Source organism: Otolemur garnettii, unplaced genomic scaffold (genome assembly GCF_000181295.1).
Source record: "Otolemur garnettii isolate 467f Iridium unplaced genomic scaffold, OtoGar3 scaffold00001, whole genome shotgun sequence".
NCBI lineage: Eukaryota > Metazoa > Chordata > Mammalia > Primates > Galagidae > Otolemur > Otolemur garnettii.
Window position 1 is genome coordinate 16,532,384 of NW_003852396.1, and position 7,561 is coordinate 16,539,944.

At 37.0% G+C, this 7,561-nt stretch overlaps 1 pseudogene; it reads right to left on the minus strand.

Moving 5' to 3' along the window:
* LOC100962709 overlaps positions 1–7,096 on the minus strand; it is a 17,845-nt pseudogene extending 10,749 nt beyond the window's left edge.
* Positions 7,097–7,561: the final 465 nt, after the last annotated feature.

A 7,561-nucleotide genomic window follows, 5' to 3' on the forward strand; every position in this document is an offset into this window, starting at 1 on the left:
TTTTTTGGTTGCAGCCGTCATTGTTGTTCGGTGGGCCCTGCCTAGATTCAAACCCATCACCTTAGGTGTATGTGGCTGGTGCCTTAGCCACTTGAGCCACAGGCACTGAGCCAAGAGATGACTTCTTGATGATACTGAGTTCCCTTACCCATGAACATGGAATATCCCTCCTTTTATTTAATTCTTTGACTTTTCATCCAAGTTTTGTAGTTTTCCTTACACAAATTTTGTACATATTTTGTGAGATTTATACCTAAATACTTCACCTTTTGGGATGCTAATATAAATTGTACTGTTTTTAATTTCAAATTCCACTTATTCAGTGCCAGTACATAGAAAAGTGATTGAATTTTGCATATTAACCTTATCTCCTACAACCTTACTATAATTATTTGTTAGTTCCAGGAGGTTTTTTTGCCAGTTCTCTCAGATTTTCTACATAAGCCATCATGTCACCTGCATATAGTTTTACTTCTTCCTTATCTGCATATCTTTCATTTGCTTTTCTTATCTTAGTACATTAACTTTCAGTACAATATTGAACAACAGTGGTGAGGGACATCTTTGCCTTGTTCCTTATCTTGGTGAGAAGGCTTCAACTTTCTCATCATTGAGTATGATGTTAACTGCAGGATTTTTGTAAATTTTCTTGATCAAGTTAAGGACATTTTCCTCTATTCCAAGACTGTGAAAATTTTTATGATAAATACTTTACCTAAGATAAATCTCACTTTCCCTATTCATCTCTCTTTCCCATTGATAAAAGGGATTGTTGGCTCTTTTTATGTTGCCTAATTTGAGTTCTTTATAGATGCTAGTTATCAAGCTCTTGTCCAATTCACAATACGCAAATATCTCTTCCCATTCTGAAGGTTATCTGTTTGCTTTTGTTGTTGTTTTCATAGCCACACAGAAGCTTTTCTGTTTAATAAGTCCCATTTGTTTATTTTGTTGTTGTTGCAATTGCCACTGGAGCATTCTTCATAAAGTCATTCCCCAGGCTGATACCATCAAATGTTTTCCCCACACTTTCTTTGAGGATTTTTATTGTTTCATGCCTTAGATTTAGATCTTTTATCCATCTTGAATCAATTTTTGTGAGTGGAGAAAGGTGTGGGTTCAGTTTCAGTCTTTCACGTGTAGCTATCCAGTTCTCCCAGCATAATTTGCTGATTATGGATTCTTTCTCCTAGTGTATGTTCTTGTTTGGTTTATCAAAGATCAGTAGCTTAAAGATATTAATTTCATCTCATGGTTTTCTATTCAGTTCCAGATGTCTATGTCTCTATTTTTGTGCCAATACCATGCAGTTTTGATCACTATGGCCTTGTAGTAGTACAGTCTAAAGTCTGGTAGGCTGATACCCCTGGCTTTGTTTTTATTACTGAGAATTGCCCTTAGCTATACAGGGCTTTTTCTGGTTTCATACAAAATGAAGAATTATGTTTTCCAAATCTTGAAAGAATGATGTTGGTATTTTAATGGGGATTGCAGTGAAACTGTAGATTGCTTTGGGAAGTATAGACATTTTAACAATGTTGATTCTTCCTAACCATGAGCATGGTATGTTCTTCCATTTGTTAATATCTTCTGCTATTTCTTTTCTTAGGATTTTGTAATTTTCTTAATACAGTTCCTTTACCTCTTTTCTTCGGAATATTCTGAGGTATTTCATTTTCTTTGAAGCTACTGTGAATGGGATTGTGTGCTTAATTAGCTTCTCATCTTGGCTGCTATTGGCATGTACAAAGGCTACTGATTTATGGACATTGATTTTATATCCCGGGACATTACTGTACTTTTTGATCACTTCCAGGAATCTTGAGGTTGAATCTTAGGGGGTTTCTAACTATAAGATCATATTATCAGAAAAGAGAGAGAATTTGACTTCTTCCGTCCCCTTCTGCCTTCTATAACCTTCTCTTGCCTGATTGCATTGGCTAGAACTTCCAGCACTATGTTGAATAGTAGTGGCGATAGAGGACAACCTTGTCTTTTTCCAGTTTTGAGTGGAAAAGCTTTCAGTTTTGTTCCATTCAGTATAATATTAGCTGTAGGTTTGTCATAGATGGTTTTGATCAGTTTAAGAAATGTGCCACCTATGCCTATATTCTTCAGCATTCTAATTAGAAAAGGATGCTAAATTTTACTCAATGTTTTTTCTACATCTATTGAGAGGGTCATATGGTCTTTGTTTTTGCTTCTATTGATACAGTGAATTACATTTACAGACTTGCGTATGTTAAACCAGCCTAGCATCCCTGGAATAAAACCTACTTGACCATGATATATGGCTTTTGAAACGAGAAGCTATAATCTATTGGCCAGAATTTTATTGATAATTTTTGCATCTATATTCATTAGTAAAATTGGTCTGAAGTCTTCCTTTTTAGTTGAGCTTTTCCTGGTTTTGGTATCAGGGTGATGTTTGCTTTGTAGAACATGTTGGGGAAGATTCCTTCCTTCTCAGTTTTTTGGAATTGTTTTTGTAAAATAGGTATAAGGTCTTCTTTGAAGGTTTGATAGAATTCTGGTGTGAAGCCATCTGGACCAGGGCCTTTTTTTGTTGGGAGATTTTTTTATTGTTTCTTTGATCTCAGTCCTTGAAATTGGTCTGTTCAGGAGATCTATTTCTTCTTGATTAAGTCTAGGGAGAGGGTTTTATGCCAAGTATTGATCCATTTCCTCCACATTATCAAATTTCTCAGTGTGGAGTTTCTTATAGTAGTCAAAGATAATCTCTTTTATCTCTGTGGCATCTGTTATTTCCCCCTTATTGTTTCTGACTGTGGTTACTAGAGATTTTACTTTTCTGTTTCTAGTTAGTCTGGCCAAGGTTTACCTATTTTATTTATTTTTTTCAAAAAACCAACTTTTTGTTTCATTAATTTTCTGAATGATTATTTTGTTTTTAATTTCATTAATCTCTGATTTAATTTTTGTTATTTTCTTCTGCTAGGTTTAGGGTTAGATTGTTCTTCTTTTTCCAATTCCATAAGATGGTTTGTGAGTATGTGTTGCATCTTTCTATTTTTCTAATGTAGGCAGCTAGTGCAATAAATTTTCCTCTCAGGACTGCTTTTGCTATATCCCACTGGTTTTGATAAGTTGTATTTTCATTTATGCACCTAACTTAAATTGTTATGTTTGAGAAAATTAACAATTTCTTCTTTTATCTCTTCCTGAAACCAATTATTATTCAGCATAAGGTTGTTTAATTTCAGTATCTTTATGTAGGAATGAACATTTTTGTTGGAGTTGAGTTCCATCTTTATAGCCTTGTGGTCTGAGAAGAGACATGGTATAATTGCTATACCTTTAATTTTGCTGAGGTTTGATTTGTATCCTAGGATATGATCTATTTTGGAGTATGTGCCGTGGGCTCATGAGAAAAAAAGTATATTCTTTTGCTTTAGGATGGTGTGTTATGTATGTCTATTAATCCCATTTGTCCTAGGGTCACATTTAAGTCCTTTATATCTTTGTTTAGTTTCTGTTTAGAGGATCTATCCAATTCTGTCAGAGGGGTGTTAGAGTCCCCGGCTATTATGATATCATGGGATATCATATTGCTCAGATCCCTCAAGGTCTGTTTCATAAATCTGAGAGCATTTAAGTTACATGCATAAATATTTAAAATTGAGATGTCTTTTTGTTGTATTGTTCCTTTGACCAGTATGAAATGTCCAACTTTGCGTTTGTTTTTTTTTTCCTTTGGAGACAGAGTGCCATGGCATCACAGCTCACAGCAACCTCCAGGTCTTGGGCTTAGGTGATTCTCTTGCCTCAGCCTCCTGAGTAGCTGGGAGTACAGGTACCCACCACAATGCCCAGCTATTTTTTTCTTTTTTTTTTGCAGTTTGGTTGGGGCCAGATTCGAACCTGCCACCCTCAGTATATGGGGCTGGTGCCCTATTCACTGAGCCACAGGTGCCACCTCATCTTTGCATTCTTAACTTTAGTTGCTTTGAATCCATTTGTATCTGAAAATAAGATTGCAACCCCTCTTTCCCTCTGATTTCCATTTGCTTGAAATACTCTTTTCCATCCCTTAATCTTGAGTTTTGATTTGTCTTTCAGGGCTAGGTATGTCTCCTGGAGATAGCGTATGGATGGCTTGTGGCTTTATTTTTATCCATTCAGCCAACCTGTGCTTCTTCAGTGGGCAATTCAATCCATTAACATTTATTCAGAGTATTCATAAGTGTGGTAGATTTTTATTCATCTTGTTATGAGAAAGAATGTTGTGTAGTTTTATCCTTTGCGCCACTGTGAAAGCTAAGATTTGGCCTTTAGCTTCTAGGTGTTTACTCTGGTGGTGGTCCATTGTGGTGTTCAGAGTTGAGAATAGGTCTAAGTATTTCCTGTAGTGTTGGACTTATGGCAAATTTCGTCTGTGCTTATATATCCACAAAAGAATTGATTTCTCCATCAGTTTTGCAGCTTAAGTTTAGTGCAATACAGATTTCTGGACTGGAAATTGTTTTGTTTAAGGATACTGAAGGTGGACAACCATGCTTCTCTGGCTTGGAAAGTTTCAGTTGAAAAGTCTGCTGTCATCCTAATGACTCTGCCCCCTGTAGATCATTGACATTTACTCTAGCTGCTTGCAGTATTTTCTCCTTCATCTTGACTTTGGACAGGTTCATTACAATGTGTCTTGGAGAAGCTCTATTAAAGCTGAGATGGCCTGGGGTTTGATATCTTATCTGAAAGGAGTATGTCCAGATCTTTAGCAAAACTTGGGAAGTTTTCATTTATGATAGTCTCTAGTAGGGCTTCCATATCTTTGGGACAATCTTCTTCCCTTTTAGGGATTCCTATTATTTGTATGTCTGAATGCTCCATGGAGTTTCATAGTTCCCTAAGTGCCTACTTTGCTTTCTCTCCTTTTCTGCCTCTGTGACTACCTTGGTTAACTCGAAAACTCTATCCTCTAGCTTTCATGTTCCTTCTTCTCCATAGTCTAATCTATTTTTGATACTTTCCACTGCACTTTTACAGTATCCTGATTGTCTCCTTCATTTCCTTAAGCTCCACCATATCCTTTCTATATTCTACATATCTCTCATCTGACTTTTGGTTCTGTCTTTCCAGTTTCTCATCCATTCCCTTTATTGTCTTAATCATCCATATTTTAAATTCCTTTTCTACCCAATCAATTAATCCTTTATAGGAGGAGTCTTCTGTAAAAGCTGCCTTGTTGTCCCTTGGAGGAGTTGCTCTATTTTCATTTTTCATGGTGCTTAAATTTTTCTGTTGACTCCTCCTCATATGTGCTTTCCTCTCATTCACCTCCTTATGCTGCTTTTTCCTTCACACTTTCTCTTTTGCTTCAAATTACCTTGTCTCAGAGTTTCAGTGATGAAGGCCTCTTAGTATGAGGCCAAAAGGAAGAGAAAGGTAAACAGAAAGAGACAGCAGAGAGAGAGAAGAGGAAAAGAAAGAAAAAGGAAAAAATAAGGAAAAAGTAAAAGAAAAGGAGGGAAAGAAAGGGGTTATAATAGAAAAAAACTTTAAGAAGAGGAGATAGGAGGAGATGATGATAGTGATGGAAGAAATGGTATTGATCAGCATGGTGCTAAAGCCATGGCTGTAACTCAAGGATTTTGAGGGGCTGGACTGGGTGGGTTCCTCAAAATCAGGTGCTCTTTACCAGCCTGTGCCGAGCCAGGCTCTTACTCTGCCAAAAATAGGAAGAGAAGAAAAAGTGCAAAAACAAAAAAACAGGAAGAAAAAAAAGTAAGGATAAAAATGAAATAGAAAAATTCTTCAGCATGATCTGGCCACATACTTTCCTCCTGGAGCCAAAGATAGAAAGGTTTCTTAGCTCCCTTGAGCCAGACTACTGCTGTGGCCTACCTGCAAGACCACAGGTGTGTCACCTCAGCTCTCAGCACAAAAAAGAAAAGAAAAAAAATATTAAAATAAGAATAAAGGAACTTAAAAATATTGTCATATAAAATAGAGGAGAGAGAGAGAAGTGGAGTAAAGAAAGCTGTTGCAGAAGTGATTTATGTGGCAGAGATGAGAAAGATAGAAGAGTCTCTATCCAAAGAGAGAATGTAGATGAGTGAAATAGAATAAATGAGGCTAAAACGCTATAACCAAAAAATACAGGAGCCCTTGCTCTTAATGAAAGTAAAAATGGAAGTTAAGAAAAGAATCAGCCAAACAAATTAGCAAGAAGCAAAACACATCAAAACAACACAATGAAAGCTCTAATAACCAACAAAAAGCAACCTCAGCAACAAATAAACAAAGGAAAAAATTAAAAAACTAACAACACCAACACTAAAAAGAAAAAAAAAAATTTAATTATATATATACATACATATAAAAAAATATATATATGTAGATTTCCATATATACATATACAAAGAGACTAACTTTAGTAGGAATATATTTGTGTTGTAATATACTGCCAGGACACCAGGTAGCACTGTAGTTTTAGGGGACAGCAACACAGCTGTTAACCTCTCCCTAGTTGCCAGGCATAAACCTGTTTCCCTACTTAATTGTGATCATGTGATTATTTCCTCAGTATTCAGACCCCACCAGGTTGGGGTCTCAAAGCTCTCCAGAATCTTTCAGAGGCGGGTCTCACCATGTCCCCAGACCACAGTTCCCATGGGGTACAGGAGTCCCTGGGCCTATCACAAGTGGAGGACTGATCCCAGCAGGTGGAACTAGAAGTCTGTGTCCCTGCAGGAAGCCCACTCTCATGACCTTCTCATGACCTTCACACAATGTCTGCCTCTGACAGCCCTTTGAAGTATGGCTGTCTTTACCTCCGCCCCTGGACCAGCTCTCAAATCTGGCTGATTCACTGTTTGGGCACACCCACTTTTCCAGGCTTTCCACTCAACGTACAGCTTCCCCCAAGAACCAAAAACTGTGAAAAGGCTTTCTCCCATTTGGACTTCCGCAAGGGAGCCAGTCACTCCCACTGACTTACAAAAAACTTGCCTAGTATGTCAGGTCTCTGCTGCTCCAGTTCCTGCACTGTATCCTGCACCACACCACATCCCTGCGCTCCTGGAGCCACAGTTCCAGGTAAGATCTCTGCACCAGACACAGTCTGGATTTCTCCCATCCTTCAATTGTACTGGAACTCAGCTGAACGACCTTTCTGACCCGCCATCTTGCTCTGCCTCTCTTTACACATTGTCAATTTGCTAACTAATTTTGTGAGGAATTTTGCATCTATATTATGTAAATTTATACTTTAGTAACAAGCTTGTAAGGTACATACTGTGGTCACTTCATTTTACAGATGAGAAAACTAAGACACAAAGAGGTGAAATAACTTGTTACAATCACACTAGTAAGTACTTGGTAGAGCTAGGTTTTGAATACAGTCATCTGACTTTAGAGGCCATAATTTTAACCACTATGCTACAATGGAAACTTTGTTTTTTCTGCATTATTTAAAAAAAAAAAACACATCGTTTTAAAACACATTTGTTTCTTTGTGAAAAATAAAGCCAAATGCTAGTGCTATTGAGATTAAAAATAACTTTTGTTCTTGGTTAGAAAATACTAAGTCTTACTCAATTAG